This window comes from Musca autumnalis, unplaced genomic scaffold (genome assembly GCF_047663935.1).
Source record: "Musca autumnalis isolate F117 unplaced genomic scaffold, ASM4766393v1 scaffold_2, whole genome shotgun sequence".
NCBI lineage: Eukaryota > Metazoa > Arthropoda > Insecta > Diptera > Muscidae > Musca > Musca autumnalis.
The window spans coordinates 233,092,281-233,111,473 of NW_027411755.1; the positions used below are offsets into that span (position 1 = coordinate 233,092,281).

The 19,193-nt window shown below is 33.6% G+C and overlaps 1 protein-coding gene across 1 annotated transcript in view; it reads left to right on the forward strand.

Annotated features, from left to right (window-relative positions):
- CadN2 (Cadherin-N2) overlaps positions 1–19,193 on the forward strand; it is a 421,364-nt gene that overhangs the window by 194,128 nt on the left and 208,043 nt on the right. The window lies entirely within an intron of this gene.

Sequence of the window (19,193 nt, forward strand, 5' to 3'; positions counted from 1 at the left end):
CGTAAATAAAAGACCTTCTGGCGGTATTCTGTATTTGGAAGACTCTCTGAAGGCTTTCTATATCTAGCAGACTTTCTGAGGATCTTCTATACCTGGAAAAACTTCTGAGAGTCTTCTATATATATAAGACCTTTTGATGGTCTCCTCTTATTAGAGAAGACCGTTTGAAGGTATTTCATTTGTAACTAAATGAACTTCTGAGGGTCTGGTATATTTGGAAGACCTTGTGATGGTCTTCTAAAGCCAGAAAACTTTCTGACTACCTTCTGTCTCTGGGAGTCCTTCTAACATTCGGGGACATCATCTGGGAGTCTTCTTTTGTTAGACGAGCTCCCAATAGAGTTGGGTAATCTAGTTCCTAGTTCCTTGTACTAGTTCCAAAACGTATGAGTAACATCATGAAATATAACGTCTGCTGTTCAGTATACGCAGTTTGTTCAAAGAAAAAATGTGGGCCATTGGAACTGCGAAGTGAACTAGATAGTTCCATATAGTTCCTTTGGCACAACTCTAGCTCCCAAGGGTATTCAATTGTTTGAATACCAAATGAGGGTCTTATGTATCTGGAGGACATTCTAACGGACATCTAATAATAGAAGTTCTTAAGAAGTCTAAAGAAGATCTTTAAAAGGTCTTCTGTCTACAGAAGATACTTAGAGGGTCTTTTTTCTATAGAAAACCTTCTGCTACAGAAGATCTTCAGAAGATACTCTGTCAATAGAAGATCTTTTGGAAGTCTTCTTCCTTTATAGGACACTTTGGGGATCATCTGGTTATTGAAGACTTTAAATAAAGCCTTTGTCTGTCTGTGGAAGACCTTTGGAAAGTCTTTTGTCAGAGAAGGCCTCTAGAAGGTATTTTTTCCATCGAAGGCCTTTAGGAGCACATCTGTTCAAAGAATAACTTTATAAGGTCTTCTCCCCAGAGAAAGCTTATGAATATCTATTATCCAGAGAAGGATTTTAGAAGTTTCTTTCTGTGTATAGAAGACCTTTCGAAGGTGTCTTCTTTATATGAAAGACCTTTCGAATGTATCTTCTGTATATAGAAGACCTTCGGAATGTGTCTTCTTTACATAGAAGACCTTTCGAATTTGTCTTCTTTACATAGAAGACCTTTCGGAGGTGTCTTCTTTGTGTGGAAGAACTTTCGAAGGCGTCTTCTTTGTATAGAAGACCTTTCGAAGGTGCCTCCTTTGTATAAAAGAACTTTCGAAGGTGTCTGCTTTGCATAGAAGATTTTTGGAATGTGTCTTCTTTGTATAGAAGATCTTTCAAAGATGTCTTCTGTGTATAGAATACCTTTTGAAGGTGCCTTTTTTATATAGAAGACATTTAAAAGGTTTTTTTGTGTATAGAACATTTTGGTGTATTCGGCATATAGAAGACCTTTCGAAGGTGTCTTCTGTGTATAGAAGACATTTCGAAGGTATCCTCTTTTTATAGAAGATCTTTCGAAGGTGTCTTCGGTGTAAAAAAGACTTTTCGATGGTGTCTTCTTTACATAGAAGTCCTTTAAAAGGCGTCTTCTTTATAAAGAAGACCTTTCGTAGGTGTCTTCTGTGTATAGAAGGCCTTTCGAATGTGTCTTCTTTGTATATAGGACCTTTCGATGGTGTCTTTAGAACTTTAGAATGTGTATTCTGTGTATAGAAGACCTTTCGAAGGTGTCTTCTTTATATAGAAGGCATTTCAAAGGTGACTTCTTTGTATAGAAGACCTTTCGTAGGTGTATTCTGTGTATAGAAGATCTTTCGAATTTATCTTCTTTATATAGAAGACCTTTCGGAGGTGTCTTCTTTGTTTAGAAGAACTTTCGAAAAGGACTTCTTTGTAGACCTTTTGAAGGTCTCTTCTGTGTATAGAAGGCCTTTCGAATGTGTGTTATGTGTATAGAAGGCCTTTCGAATGTGTATTCTGTGTGTAGAAGACCTTTCGAAGGTGATTTTATTGTATAGAAAATTTTTGGAAGGTGTATCCGGCATATAGAAGTCCTTTCGAAGCTGTCTTCTGTTTATAGAAGAACGTTCGAAGGTATCCTCTTTGTATAGAAGATCTTTCGAAGGTGTCTTCTGTGTATAGAAGACTTTTGGAATGTGTCTTCTGTATATGGAAGACCTTTCGAGGGTGTCTTCTTTATATAGAAGACATTTCAAATGTGTCTTCTTTGTATAGAAGACCTTTCGAAGGCATCCTCTTTGTATAGAAGACCTTCCAAAGGTGTCTTCGGTGTAAAAAAGACCATTCGAAGGTGTCTTCTTTAAAGGTGTGTTCTTTGTATAGAAGACCTTTTTAAGGTGTCTTCTTTGTATAGAGGACCTTTCGATGGTGTCTTCTGTGTATAGAAGACATTTCAAAGGTGTCTTCGGTGTAAAAAATACCTTTTAGAAGAACTTTCGAAGGTGTCTTCTTTGCATAGAAGACTTTTCAAAGATGTCTTCTTTCTGGGGAAGACCTTTCGAGCGTGTCTTTTGTCTATAGAAGACCTTCTGAAGGTGTCTTCTTTCTATGGAAGACTTTTCGAATGTGTTTTCTTTCTATGAAAGACCTTTCAATGTTTCCTTCTGTATATAGAAAACCTTTCGAATGTGGCTTCTGTGTACAGAAGACTTCTCGAAGGTGTATTCTTTATATAGAAGACCTTTTAAAGATGTCTTCTTTGTACAGAAGACCTTTTGAAGTTGTCTTCTTTGTATAGAGGACATTTCGGTGGTGTCTTCTGTGTATAGAAGACCTTTCGGTGGTGCCTTCTGTGTATAGAAGACCTTTCGAAGGTGTCTTCTGTGTATATCTGACCTTTCGAAGGTGTCCTCTAGGTATAGAAGACCATTCGAATGTGTCTTCTGTGTATGAAAGACCTTTCGAAGGTGTCTTCTTTATATAGAAGACATTTCAAAGGTGTCTTCTTTGTATAGAAGACCTTTCGAAGGTGTCTTCGGTGTAAAAAAGACCTTTCGAAGGTGTCTTCTTTATATAAAAGACCTTTCAAAGGTGTCTTGTTTGTATAGAAGACTTTTTAAGGTGTCTTCTTTGTATAGAGGACCTTTCTTTGGTGTCTCTCTGTATAGAAGACATTTCAAAGGTGTCTTCGGTGTAAAAAAGACGTTTGGAAGGCGGCTTCTTTGTATAAAAGACCTTTCGAAAGTGTCTTCTTGGTTTAGAAGAACTTTCGAATGTGTCTTCTTTCCATAGAAGACTTTTCAAAGATGTCTTCTTTCTAGGGAAAACCTTTCGAGCGTGTCTTTTGTGTATAGAAGACCTTTTGAAGGTGTCTTCTTTCTATGGAAGACCTTGCGAATGTGTCTTCTTTCTATAGAAAACTTTTCTATGTTTCCTTCTGTATATAGAAGACCTTTCGAATGTGTCTTCTGTGTACAGAAGACCTTTCGAAGTTGTCTTCTGTGTATAGAAGACCTTTCGAAGGTGTCTTCTTTATATAGAAGACCTTTCAAAGGGGTCTTCTTTGTATAGAAGACCTTTTGAAGGTGTCTTCTTTGTATAGAGGACCTTTCGGTGGTGTATTCTGTGTATAAAAGACCTTTCAAAGATGTCTTCTGTGTATATCTGACCTTTCGAAGGTGTCCTCTGTGTATAGAAAACCATCGAATGTGTCTTCTGTGTATAGAACACTTTTCGAAGGTAGCTTCTGTCTATAGCAGTCCTTTAGAAGATCTTCTATCTATAAAAGATTTATAGGAGGTCTCCTATCTATAGAAGACCTTAAGAAGGGATTCGGTTCTTTAGAAGGCCTTTTGTCTATAGAAGAATTTATGGAGGTCCTCTGTCTACACAACACATTTATAAGGTTGTCTGTTTAAGGAAGACCTTTAAAAGGTCTGCTGTCCATAACAGACCTTTAGAAGTTATTCTGTGCATGGAAGATCTTAGGAAATTGTCTACAGAATACCTTTTTCAGGATTTCTGTCTATAGGGGAACAAAAGGTTTTCTCTTTATAGTACACCTTGAGAAAGAAGGTGGTCTTCTTTCTATAGAACACCTTTAGAAGGTCTTTTGTCTACAGAAGAGCTTTGAAGTTTTTCTACCCACAGAAGATCTTTAGATTTTCTTCTGTCGATCAGAAGGCCTTTTGATAGTATTCTCTCTTTAAAACACCTTTGGATGGTTTGTCTCTAGAAGACTTTTGAAGGTCTTCTGTCTACAGAGGACTGTTAGTAGGTCTTCTGTCTATTTTAGATGGTATTCTATCATTAGAAGACCTTTAGGTGGTATTCTATTTTGGTCTTTTGTCTACAGAAGAATTTTAAAAACTCTGCTGTCTATAAAAAACCTTTGGAAGGTCTTCGATCTATAGAAGAACTTTAGAAGGTATTTTATCCATATAATTCATTTGGAAGGGTTTCTAGATTATTAGATTTCTCTTTATTCTAAGCCACAGTATCTTCACATCTCCCCCTCAAAAATATATCCCCCAAACATTATTATTATTATCATCGCCGTCTACGGATGCTTCTTCCATTACAATAACAACAAAAACAACAATAATAATAATGAACAGCATCTTGTAAAGAATTGTGTAATAAAAACCTAGAATTATTTTTATATTTTTCGTTTTTTGTTTTTATTTCTGCCAAAAAAAATAAACGTTAACACATAAAGAAAGCAAAAGTTATGAGTCAGCCCAAAAGAAACAACTACAAAAACTCCACAAAACTCAAACAGGAAGCCTATAAACCATTTGGAAATTGTTCTTTTAATGTTGTATTTAATATGGCTTTGGCATAAAGTCTTCTGTTTGAGTTGAAAGAACTTAAAAGAAGATCTTCCTCTGTGTGGGTTGTAAAAAAATTATTTTAGTATTTCCGTTTTTATGCAACCCAAAGAAGTTAACAAATTAAGAAAAGTTAAAGGATTCTAATTTTTTTATATTTGTTATTAACATTTTTATTTTATTTTTGTTAGACAACTTGAAATAGAAATAAAAGAAATAATTAACTGTTGGAGGCGTTAAATTATTCTTTACAAAATTAGAATATTTAAATTTATAAGACTGTTGATATTTGTTATAAATGTTTTTCTTTATCCAAAATTTCAATTAATTTTGACAATTGTCCTTAGAGATCTATATAAAACAATTTTAAAATATTATAGAATTAAATTACGTTTTATATACATAGGTCTGCAACCTTGTAATGGCAACGTTAAACTAAATTTTGTGATGAACAGTTAGCTTACATCTAGCTTAGAATTTGTTAAAAGAAGCCCCGATATTCAATGTCCTTTTCATATTCGGAATACCAACAATTAAAAGACAACATCCCCTTGCACTATTTGAATATCTTCCCCTACACTACGGGAAGGTCAACGACGTCTTTGAAAACGATTCCTTGCAATAATGTAATTAAATATTCGTTCCTTTTATACAATTACTTTTGTTTCATTATGGTGTCGATATCTTTCTCAAATCTTCCCTCGCACCATTTCCCCCAAAATACATTGCAAATCATCGTTAAAATATTTTATTAACTTCGGCTATGCCCTTCAGGCTTGTTTTCATTTAGAAACATTTGAGCTGTTTTAAATTAGACCATTAGCATAATAGCATATATCCGCTTACTCTGCTGGATCTGTTTATGGCCTATGCAATTTTTCGTATTAAATTTTCGTATCGCATTTCCGGTGTTAAGAGTAGCCTCAGGTTAATTGGCATTTTACGACATGTTTATGGCCTAAAACGTAATTAAATTTCTGGATTTTATGTTAAACTTCTTCATTCCCTATCTCTCTCTTTTTCTTGGCCATTAATTGAACGTAATAATCTAATTGGCCACAATGGGAGAGGGAAATTTTATGAAAATTTCATTAAATTCTCATATTTTGCCTCAATGTTTTTGGGGTTTAATTTAATTATGTTTTAATTCATGTTGATGGTTGGCCAGCGAAGTAAATTTTAATTCAATAGAATTTATAAAGATGAGGAAATGTTTTCCCATTTATGTCATAAAAATACAACAAACGGTAATAACAACAACAACAAAAATTTGACACGTGTTTTTGACAACATATACACCAAGCAATACAAAATCAATATCCATCCTCCAGATATATTTTTACCCAGAAGAACAACAGGAACCAGCATCGACATAACCTCCTGCCTCCCTCCCACTCTCTCTACTCCCGGTTAACCATTGAATATAGTATATATTTTTTGTCAAATTAATAATGACCACGCGTGTTCGTTGTTAAGTGACAGTTTTTCGCCTCTACTTTGAGTAAATTAAATTGCGTTGGTGGTAATGGTTCATCTCCACTGAGACTTTGTTTAACACCACCGCCCAGTTGTTATGCCGTTGTTGACAACGATAACAACAAAAGTTTTTTTATTGTTTTTGTTTTGTTTGTACCAGCCATGCTGTTGCTACCCATAAATTGAAAACAAATATAGTAAAAATATTAATTAAAATGACAATGCAGTATTTTCCGTATGCTGGCCATCGTTCTGCGTAGCACCACTTAAGCACGTAGCCGGAAACATTGATGGTAAAGTGAAAAATAAATGTCGTTTTATATGGAAATATGAACTTGTTATCGACTTTAAAATTAATTGTTGTGGACGACCAACAATTACTTAAGTTTATTAATTTTGTTCAATTTGTTTGTTTTTGGGGTCGTAGGGTAGGTGGGCTCATTTCAGATATAAACTTTTTGTTGATAATTACATTGGTCCTAAGAACAATGTGTTGAGGGCGAAATTGATTCTTAGAGAAAATGAATCAGCCGAATTTATCGACAGACAAGGTGAGGGTATGAAAAATAATAACACGAGTGGTAGAACTAAATAGAAGATATGGGCGGGGTTTTCGGAGCTTTTGAGTTATTTGCATGATAAGTTTGTGCAATATAAAATTATGGTACAGTAATATAGACTAGACGGCCTACATGAGTGAACACCTGGATTTAGCCGCACTTTTGGGAAGGATTATCCTAAAATATTGCAACGTTTCGCGGCCTATATCCCGGCAAGTATTGGTATTCCCCTAGATCACAAGGCATACCATTAAACCCGATCCAAGAAGTGGCTCTAAACTGAATTAAAGCACAAAATTAATGAACTTTTGTTGAAGAAGTGTCTGATGGAAGGACCATAAATGATTCATCTTGGAATTTGATCTAAATTGCCTTTTTTGGTAGTTATCGCACCCACCAGCCATTTTAATTAGTCTTCGCAGCTTTAGGGACATAATGTCAGGAAACATAGACTTGGCCATGAAAAAATAAAAAATAAATTAAATCAAGACTACAAAAACGATATTCGGTGAAATTGTCAAAACAAACCTCCATCTGCCCTTAAACTGCACTTAAGCTTTAAAAAGTCCTTAAGTTGGATCTATGTGCACAAGTGCTAAAGGAAGTACCAGTAGAAATGGACAGACATATCCATTTTTGGGAGTCACTCCTTACGGTACCCAATATTCATTCTAGTTGATTACCGTAAGTTGTTTAAAGCTCTTGTGTTATTGTGCCAGGTTGCATGGATTTGCACGCAAACAAGTAAGAAAGTATCAGTCAGCTGAGCCGACAGAGATATACCCTCAGCCACGTACCCGAAGAAAAAAAGTTAACACAATACTTCTGTAGGTTTTTTAGCTGTTGGAAAAATTTTCCAGGATGTAAAGGGCCGCAAAAAACTACATGTTGCAACAAAATTCAGAATGATCCAAGATGAGTGCATTTTTTCAAAACTTTGGGTAGGGTGTACCCATAGGAGTGATCCGATGTAGTACATATTCGGACCTAATACAAATCTGTAGGAAATATTTTTTTTCTTTATTAGTCAATGGATATTTTCCTTACAGACTATATAATTAAATATGTTGTACTTAATTTTCTGAATTTAAATATATTACAATTTTACTTTTCAATTTACAAAGTTTGAGCTAAATCGATTTCTCTCTTGAAGGGTTATTTTACACATTAGATAGTTTAGGTGGTGCCGGTAGAATTTTCTGGACCTATTTGGGTCATTATCTCAGGAAGTATGGACTTTCCCACGAAAAAAATTACAACGTCATAACAGGGGCCGCAAGTGCAACCTGCTGTGTGTTTTGTGTGGGAGGTACTCAAATGAGTGGACCGATATAGTCCATATTAGAACTCGATCTATGCCTGAAAGTAATATTACCAATAGCAAAGTTTGGCTTAATTCGGCTATTCCCTCCTAGAGTTATCATGCCCACAATCTTGGCGAACAATTTTGAACCTTTGTGGGGGAGGTACCGTAAGGAGTGGACCAATATGGTCTATTTTCGAATTTAAACTTAGTTTGGACAAAATATTGAAAGACCCAAAATTTTAACCAAATTTGTTGATCCGTTCGCGAGTTATTGTGCACTCCAACTACGACACATGGTATTATATGGGTTGTTTGCAGCTTTCGTGCTGATTTCTGAATATATATGGACTTGCTCCTGAAAAAAATTATATCGTCGTAATGGGGGTAGTGAATACAAGTGGCTGCAACAAAAATCAAAGCGATTCGAGAGCAGGCCTAAACTGCACTTAAGCTAAATTTTGTGTGGGAGGTACCCGAAAGAGTGAATCAATAGGGTCCATATTGGAACCTTATCTGTGTCTGGTAGAAATGTCACGATGTGCAAAGTATGGACTAATTCGGTTACTCGCTTCAAGAGTTATCGTGCGGACAATTTTTCCGAACATTTTTGAACTTTTGTAGGGGAGGTACCTGAAGGAGTGGACCGATATGGCCCATCTTCGAACTTAAATCAAATCTGGACAAAATATTTCGACACCCAAAATTTGAACCGAATCGATTGATCCGTTCGAGAGTTATCGTACGCACCAGCCTGCCAGACAGACAGACGGACGGACATTGCTAGATCGACTCAAAATTATCTGAAACGGATATCGTACAAACATACTTGGGGTCTAAAACCATTATTTCGATGAGGCACATTTTTGGCCGTATCAAAGTGTAAATACCCTCATTAGCCTAAAGGCTGAGGGTATAAAAATAGATATCGTTGTAATCAGAACCGTAAGGGTTACCATATTAAAAAGAAAAAAGAAGCATATCAATCGGGGAGCACATATTGATATGAAGAAGTTTCCCTTTTCATTGTCCTATCCTAAGAGGTTGAACCAATCTTAGCGACTCCTTCGACTGGTTTGGCGCCCAACGGCTACTATGCTTGGTCACCATAGAATTTTTTACAGTTTTCGGCTCATAATTGAGACTGAATTTATTTATTTACTTATTTTATTTTATTCTATTTTATTTTTTTTATTATTTTATTTTACTTTATTTTATTTTTTTTTTATTTTATTTTATTTTATTTTATTATATTTTATTTTATTTTATTTTATTTTATTTTATTTTATTTTATTTTATTTTATTTTATTTTATTTTATTTTATTTTATTTTATTTTATTTTATTTTATTTTATTTTATTTTATTTTATTTTATTTTATTTTATTTTATTTTATTTTATTTTATTTTATTTTATTTTATTTTATTTTATTTTATTTTATTTTATTTTATTTTATTTTATTTTATTTTATTTTATTTTATTTTATTTTATTTTATTTTATTTTATTTTATTTTATTTTATTTTGTTTTGTTTTAATTTATTTTATTTTATTTTATTTTATTTTATTTTATTTTATTTTATTTTATTTTATTTTATTTTATTTTATTTTATTTTATTTTATTTTATTTTATTTTATTTTATTTTATTTTATTTTATTTTATTTTATTTTATTTTATTTTATTTTATTTTATTTTATTTTATTTTATTTTATTTTATTTTATTTTATTTTATTTTATTTTATTTTATTTTATTTTATTTTATTTTATTTTATTTTATTTTATTTTATTTTATTTTATTTTATTTTATTTTATTTTATTTTATTTTATTTTATTTTATTTTATTTTATTTTATTTTATTTTATTTTATTTTATTTTATTTTATTTTATTTTATTTTATTTTATTTTATTTTATTTTATTTTATTTTATTTTATTTTATTTTATTTTATTTTATTTTATTTTATTTTATTTTATTTTATTTTATTTTATTTTATTTTATTTTATTTTATTTTATTTTATTTTATTTTATTTTATTTTATTTTATTTTATTTTATTTTATTTTATTTTATTTTATTTTATTTTATTTTATTTTATTTTATTTTATTTTATTTTATTTTATTTTATTTTATTTTATTTTATTTTATTTTATTTTATTTTATTTTATTTTATTTTATTTTATTTTATTTTATTTTATTTTATTTTATTTTATTTTATTTTATTTTATTTTATTTTATTTTATTTTATTTTATTTTATTTTATTTTATTTTATTTTATTTTATTTTATTTTATTTTATTTTATTTTATTTTATTTTATTTTATTTTATTTTATTTTATTTTATTTTATTTTATTTTATTTTATTTTATTTTATTTTATTTTATTTTATTTTATTTTATTTTATTTTATTTTATTTTATTTTAATTTATTTTATTTTATTTTATTTTATTTTATTTTATTTTATTTTATTTTATTTTATTCTATTTTATTTTATTTTATTTTATTTTATTTTATTTTATTTTATTTTATTTTATTTTATTTTATTTTATTTTATTTTATTTTATTTTATTTTATTTTATTTTATTTTATTTTATTTTATTTTATTTTATTTTATTTTATCTTATTTTATTTTATTTTATTTTATTTTATTTTATTTTATTTTATTTTATTTTTTTTTTTATTTTATTTTATTATGATAAGATTTTTTTCGATATTGAAATAGGATCATCGAAATAATTGGTTTTAGAACCCAAATATGTTTGGACGAAATCCGTTTCAGACAATTTGGAGTTGATTTAGCCATGTCAGTCCGTCCGTCTGTCTATCAACCCATTCGGTCCAAAATTTCCAATATTTTGTCCAAACTTAGTTTAGGTTCGAAGATGGGCTATATCGTTGCACTCCTTCCGGAACCTATTCCACAAAAGCTCGAAAAATTTGTGCGCACCATAAATCTTGAAGGTAGTAACCGATTTGATCCATACTTTGTACAGCGTGAAATTTCTTCCAGACTTAAATAAAGTTCCAATATGGACTTAATCGCTTCATTCCTTCGGGTACCTCCCACGCAAAATTTCGGATAAGTTCAGATTAGGACCTGCTCTCGAATCGCTTTGATTTTTGTTGAAGCAACTTGCATTTGCTGCCTCAATTACGACGTATTAAAAAACAGCTCGAAAGGTATAAGAAACCTATGCACCATAGCTGCAGAGCAAAATTTGGCCTTCGTCATATTTTGTCTAAACTTCAGTTTTAGTTCGAAGAGGGGCAATACCGGTCCAAAGCTTCCGGTACTTCCACCCAGTATTTAAAAAATGGCACTAAAATGGTACGCACTATATGTCTTGAACGGATCAACCCATTTGGTCCAAATATTGGATCTCCTAACATTTTGTCCAAATTTAGTTAAACTTATTAAATGGCCCATATCGGTCCTCTCCTTAGGATACTTCCCCCACGAAAGTTCAACATTTGTGTCCAAGTGCCGTTTAGGGTCTGTTCGAAAATCCTTTGGAAATGCATACCGATGCTGTTCGATATGGTCCTATTTACAGCGATATTATGTTTTCCGTGGACAAGTCCATGCTTCCTGGAATACTGTTTCAAAAGTTATACGATGACTCACTGAAATGACTAGTGAGCGCGATATCTATCGAATAGATATGACTCTCAAAATAAGATCTACTGCGATAATGGACTATGTCGGTCCATTCCATTATGTACCTCCTCCGCAACACTTTTGAACTTAAATCCTAATTAACATTTTGTCGGCAAGTTCAAATGTCCAAAAAGTGTTTAAGTTCACATGGGCTGAGTTTATATCTCTGTCGGCAAAGTCGACTAGTACTTTTTTACTGTTTTTTTCGTATTTTCATTGTTGTTGCTTTCGTCAAAATTTGACCTCAAATCACAGGTTTCGTATAAGACAAAATTTCGGCCACCAATGGACGATATAACTTAATATTAATTTTCACATAATCACAAACCATTTAAAAGTAATTTTCTACTCTATAAATCAGTTTGAACTTTAACAAATTTTTAGAATGCAAATAGTTGGTTATTAAATTTGAAATCGTTTGTTAAATTTAAAATAGGTTTGCCCAGCAAAAATCGACTTCTGCATACAAATTCTATTTTATTCATTTTTATGTAGTTTATGTTTTTTTATTTCAAATCATAAATAAAGATTTTTCCTGGCTTCCAAAGCACATATAACACACATAATATGTTCACATGTTGAACAAAGCGGCACGAAAGAGGGATCCACACACAAAAAATGGAAACAAATCAGACTCCATAAAAAAGAGGTCACTTTTTGGAGTGGCAAAATCTACCACCCACTAGCCAATTCCACAACCAATAGATTGCAATTGAGTGGTAGGCTAAAGCCTTTAAAATATATTCTAACAGTCGTAAAAAACAACATAAACTTGGGATACCATAACATATGAAAGCTATTTAGATAAACGTAGCGAAATATAAATCAAACGCACGGTTGGTACTGGGTATTGGGAAAAAAACTAAACTATTCATTGAGATTAGAAAAAAGAAAAATATTTTTAGCAATATATTTTATATTTTTCAGGGTAATATATAATTATGTATATAGTTAAGGGTTTTCCTCGTTTTGCATATTGCCAATGTGAGGTTCAATAAATTATGGCATATCAGTGAAATTTGATATTTAAATATTGACTTGGGTTTTTTTAAAGAACTTTTGTAGTAATAATGTATAATATGTAAAATATAGTAAAGTAACAGTAAGTTAAATAATAATGAATGTATTAAAGAGGTAAAATTTTTGAAATAGACACAATTCGAATTTCGTAATAATTAACTTTAACTAATGACCTTATAAATGAATGTCAAGTAAATAATAATTCATTATGGACTCAAACTTGTTACAAGAGACAGTTCCTGAATATAGTTTTACTGGGACTTTTCCATGTTCCAACATTTGTTTTTAGAAAATAGTATAACTTTATTATTACATAAAAAATCTCATTATTCATAATGCTAAAAGTCTTAAAATTACATATAATAATATAATTTGTCAAATAAATATACTTTTGTAAGACATAGCTACGAACTCCCTTCCGTAATCAAATATTTCCTAATTGACTAGCACAGTCATTTCATGTGAGATAATTTAGTAGAGTAGTACTATACTGCGTATGAATTATGTCGGATATGATTTATTATTTATTGCTCATACGTTTAGAAATATGCCACATAATTCCCAAAAAAATCATACAGTGCTGTTCAAAATATTTGCAACTAGATTGCTTCATTCATATTTTTATACCCTCAGCATTTATGCTAACGAGGGTATATACACTTTCATACGGGCAAAATGTGCCTCATCGAAATAATGGTTTTAGACCCCAAGTATGATTGGACGAACTGTGTTTTAGACAATTTCGAATTGATTTAGCCATGTCCGTCCGTCTGTCTGTTGGTCTGGCTAGCTGGACGGCACGATAACTCTCGAATGGATTCACCGATTCGGTCCAAAATTTGACTTTCGTAATATTTTGCTCAAACTTAGTTTAAGTTCGAAGATGGGCTATATCGGTCCACTCTTTCCGGTACCTCTCCCTAAAAGTTCGAAGATGTTCGGAAAATGTGTGCCCATGATAACTCTTAAAGGGAGTAACCGATTTGATCCATACTTTGCACATGGGGAAATTTCTACTAGACTTAGAAGAGGTTCCAAAATGGTCTCAATCGGTCCACTCCTTCGGGTACCTCCCACACAAAATTTCGGATAAGTTCAGATTTGGACCTGCTCTCGAATCGTGTTGATTTTTGTTGCAACAACTTGTATTCATTGTCTCCCATACGACGGTACAAGTTTCATCAGGGGCAAGTCCATACTTCCTGAGAAAATAGCCTGCAAGATGAAAAAGCCCCTATGACACCGTGTGTAGTGGATGGAGCGCAAGATAACTCTCGAAGGGATCTGTCGATTCGGTCCAAAATTTGGCCTTCGAAGATAAGCCATATCGGTCAACCCCTTCAGGTACCTCCCCACAAAAGTTCAAAAATGTTCGGAAAATTTGTGCGCACGATAACTCTTGAAGGAAGTGACCGATGTTATCCATACTTTGCACATCCTAATATATTTACAAGATAGAGATCTGGTTCGAATATGGACTATATTTGTCTATTCCTTCTGGTACCTCTCAAACAAAATTTCGGATAAATTCACTTTAAGACTTGGTCTCGAATCACTTTGATTTTTGTTGAAGCGATTTGCATTCGCTACCTCCATTACGACGGTAAAAGCTCTTTCAGGGCAAGTCAATATTTCTTAGGAAAACAGCCCGAAAGCTGTGAAAAATCCCTATGTCACCATATGTGGCGGTCGAAGAGCACGATAACTCTCGAACTGCTTAAACTCTCGAACTGCTTAACCGATTTGGTCTTCGTCATATTATATCCAAACTTAGTTTTATGGGGCAATACCGGTCCATAACTTCCGGTACTTCTTCCCAATATTTACAAAATGTCACTAAAATGCTAGGACGATATCGGGCAACCAATTTGGTCCAAACTTTGGATCTCTTAATATTTTGTCAAAATTTAAATTTACTTCTAAAATGACCCATATCGGTAACTCCGGTCAAACCATGGATTCCCCACAAAAGTTCAACATTTGTGTCATACTGCTGTTAATTCCTATGTGGATTTTTGTCGACACATTCGACATTCACATACATTCGATCTGTCCGTAGGTGAAAGTTTCACCTCACATGAGTTTCACCGCCGTGAGTCGAACTTTTGAGATATGGCGTGATGAATATTTTGCTGGAGACCCTATAAGCCCTCAGATATTAGCGTTGTATATTTGTCCGCTGTTGTTTTAGCATATTTTTGAGATCACACTTCTTCAGCCAAATCAAATGAGGATTATTTTCGTGAATCATTTTGACCTTCTATCTCGCTTCCTTTAATGTCCTTTTCGTCCTTTATTTTAAGAGCCGCTATGAAAGTACCACTAGATGCCGTTTTTCAGCTTCAAAATGTTCTGCAAAAATGTCGGCCAGAAAATTTTAGGTACGGCTCTCATTGACAACAAATCGATATTGTCGCGTTTTCGTGGTCGTTTTTTGCATTTACCCTGTTTTTGTTAAGAAAAATACTATATTTTGTATTTTGTAACAAACATACAAAAACACAAAACACAGTTTTTTTTTCTGAGCAAACAGGGGTAAATGTAAAAAATTACTATGAAAACGCGGCAAAATCTATTAGTTGTCAATGAGAGCCGTACCTAAAATTTTCTGAGCGGCGTTTTTGCAGAACATTTCGAACCTGAAAAACGTCATCTTGTGGTACTTTTATAGCGGCTCTTAAAATAAAGGACGAAAAGGACATTAAAGGAAGCGAGATAGAAGGTCAAAATGATTCACGAAAATAATCCTCATTTGATTTGGCTGAAGAAATGTGATCTCAACAATAAGCTAAAACAACAGCGGACAAAGATATAACGCTAATATCTGAGGGCTTATAGGGTCTCAAGCAAAATATTCATCACGCCATATCTCAAAAGTTCGACTCACGGCGGATCTGTCCTTGTGGGTTTTGTATATACTCACCAAGAGCTTTCATCCCCAAAAGGAATTTTCCACCCCCCAAAATTTCGGTTCACAGTGTTATCAATCGGCTTTGCCAACAAAGCTGGGTAAATATCTGGCCAATGGTGGATTTGCCAGGTCTGAAGCCGCATTTCGCTTACCATGGGCTTCAGTCTTTTCCATAATATCCCTGACACTATCTTATAAGCAATAGAGAACATACAAATGCCCCTGTAGTTAGAACACACAGTTTTGTATCTCTTCTTGTGGACGGGACACAAGATACTCAGATTCCAATCGTCGGGTACGCGCTCTTCGTGCCAGACGGTGCTAAATAGCTGATGCATACATCATATCACATGTCGCCTGCCGTTTTGAACAGGTCGGCTGCTAGGTCATCGCTTCCTGCTGCCTTATTGTTCTTCACCCGGTTCATTGCTGTCTATACTTTATCTTGGCCCGGTAATATACATTCAATACCATTTTCTGGGATTTGAGCTGTGGTATCTTCGTAATCTTCGTTACTATTGGATACCAACAGTTTGGACAAATGTTCTTTCCATATACTAAGCACACTAAATGTAACTATTACCAAATAACCTTGCTGGTCTCTAAATGAGGATGTGCCTGTCAGTTTGATTTTTCACTTTCTGGTAAAATTTTCGGACTTTATTTTGGCTAATGTACATTTCTGTTTCGCCCGATTGTAGCGTGGTCCTGTATGCCGGATTTTTTTTTTTTCGGTATCGGCAGAAAACTCCTGGTCATACCATGGATCATTGACGGAGGTCTCTGGTATCCAGGTATGGATATGCGCTTGTTTGCATGGAGTGAGCAATACTTTCCCATTGTGCTGGTATGTTATCGGGATGAGGATTGATTTGATTTAGTAATTGGGTCAGTTGAGTAGAATATAGCCAACGCATCTGTTGTAATTGCAGCTTACCCTTGTCCAACTTGTATGTTGTGTCTGTTTGTAATTTATCTGCACGTTTATCTGCTGCAACAAGTTGGTGGATCGGGTCTACATTTGCTCCCCACAATGGCAGCAAACACTCCTTTACGAATTTTTTGTTCGTGAATTCCTTTTAATTTTATAACAAAATTTTTATACTCTTTTATTTCGGGAAGAAATGATATCGCGACATTTAGATCTACAAGTCGGCATGACTTAAGGGATCCCTAGAGAATAAAATGTAACGAACGGAAAGACTTTTTCAGGAAAATATCATTTATGCGTTATTAATTTATTCTTAATTTATGCATAACACTTTCTTTCAAAAATTCGTTAATTTTTGCCTATCAGATGCTTGTTCCTTTTCGGTTCGGACTTCTTGTTCAAATTTAGAGAAGCGAGATTTGATTGATGTCAGATTTAAAACAGACAAGGGAACTTTTATATTATCAAACAGTACAGTCCGATTCTATTTTTAGCTCGATGATTGGGACTTCCTTTTTATACCCTCAACATTTATGCCTCATCCAAATAATGGTTTTAGACCCCAAGTATGTTTGGACGAAATGTGTTTCAGACAATTTGGAGTCGATTTAGCAATGTCCGTCCGTCCGTCTGCCTGTCTGGCTGGTGCGCACGATAACTGCCGAACGGATGAACCGATTTGGTCTAAAATTTGGCTTTCGCAATACGTTGTCCAAAGTTGGTTTTTGTTCGGAGATGGGTTATATCGGTCCACTCCTTCCGGTAGCTCCCCCACAAAAGTTCGAAAATGTTCGGAAAATTATGCGCACGATAACTCTTTAAGCGAAGTACCGATTAGGTCCATACTTTGCACATCGTGCAATTTCTACCAAACTTAGATGTGGTTCCAATATGGACTCAATCCGTCCACGCCTTCGGGTGCCTCCCACACAAAATTTCGGAAAAGTTCAGTTTAGGACCTGCTCTCGATCCGCTTTGATTTTTGTTGTAACAACTTGTATTCACGGCCTCCCATATGGCGGTAAAAGTTTCATCAGGGGAGGGTAAAACCATAATTCCTGAGAAAAAAGCCTGAAAGTCTCAAAAAAAAAACCATATGACACCGTGTGTAATGGTTGGAGCGCAAGATTACCCTAGAACGAATCTGCCGATTCGATCGAAAATTTCGCCTTCACAATATTTTGTCCAAACTTAGATTAAGTTCGCAGATAAGCCATATCGGTTTACTCCTTCAGGTACCTCGCCCACAAAAGTTCAAAAGTGTTCGGACAAATTGTGCTCACGACAACTCTTAAAGGGAAGGACCGATTTGTTCCATACTTTACACATCCTAATATATCTACCAGATATAGATCAGGTTTGAATATAGACTATATTTGCCCATTCCATCGGGTACTTCCCACACAAAATTTCGGATAAGTTCACTTTAAGACCTGCGCTTGACTAACTGTGATTTCTGTTGAAGCAACTGGCAATCGCTGTCTCAATTACAACGGAAAGTTTTTTTTTCAGTGGCAAGTCCATACTTCTTGGGAAAACAGCCCGAAAGTTGTAAAAAACTCCTGTGGCACCATATGTAGTAGCTGGAGAGCACAATAACTATCGAACTGATAAACCGATTTGGTCCAAAATTTTGGGCTTCGTCTTACTTTGACCAAACTTAGTGTAACTTCTAAAATGGTCCATATCGGTCCTCTCCTTAGGATTTAGTTAAGAGTCTGTTCGGAGATATTTTGCAAATTTATACCGTTTATGTTTTTTGTGATCCTGTTTATAGCCATATATGTTTTCCGTGGACAAATCCATGCTTCCTGGCGTACTGGTCCAACTGGTGTACGATAACCCACTGAAATGTCTAGTGAGCGCGATATCAATCGAAAAGATATGACTCTCAAAATAAGATCCACTTCCGTAATGCACTATGTCGGTCCATTCCCTCCTTCGCAAAACTTTTGAACTTTAATCCTAATCCACATTTTTGTCGGCAAGTTCAAATGTCCAAAAAGTGCCACAAAATTCTGAAAAGACCCTAAATACATTCGATCTGTCCGTAGATGAAAGTTCCAATTTACAAAGGCTGAGGGTATATCTATGTCGGCAAAGCCGACTGATACTCTTGTACTTGTTAATGCAGGGTCTGAACTACGTTTTGAGCTTCTTACAATACCAATTGTTTAGAAGTTGTTCTTATCTGACATACAGGAAATGTAAGACGACATTACGACAAGAGTTTTAAAACTTTGGTCGTGATTTTGAGTCTCCGACAACATCAAGCCCACTGTGAATATCAAACCTTATATATGCTCTGTTCCAGAACCTGCAAGAAGCTACAATTTTGTACTACGATAACAATTTTGCCTTTTGTTATCGACAAATATATTAAAAATTAGTAGATTCTTGCAGTTCTGGAACAGACCTACAGCTTTAAACATATTTAGATAAATAAAAGCAAATATATAAGTGTGTAAATGAAAACACAAACTTTCTCTCTATTGTATCGATGGAATGGATTAAAATGTTAATGAAAACATCGAATCTTCCACGACTTCCTTTGAATGGATTCAAATGATAATGGAAATATGGGATCTTCTTCGACTTCCTTTGAACCAAGGCAA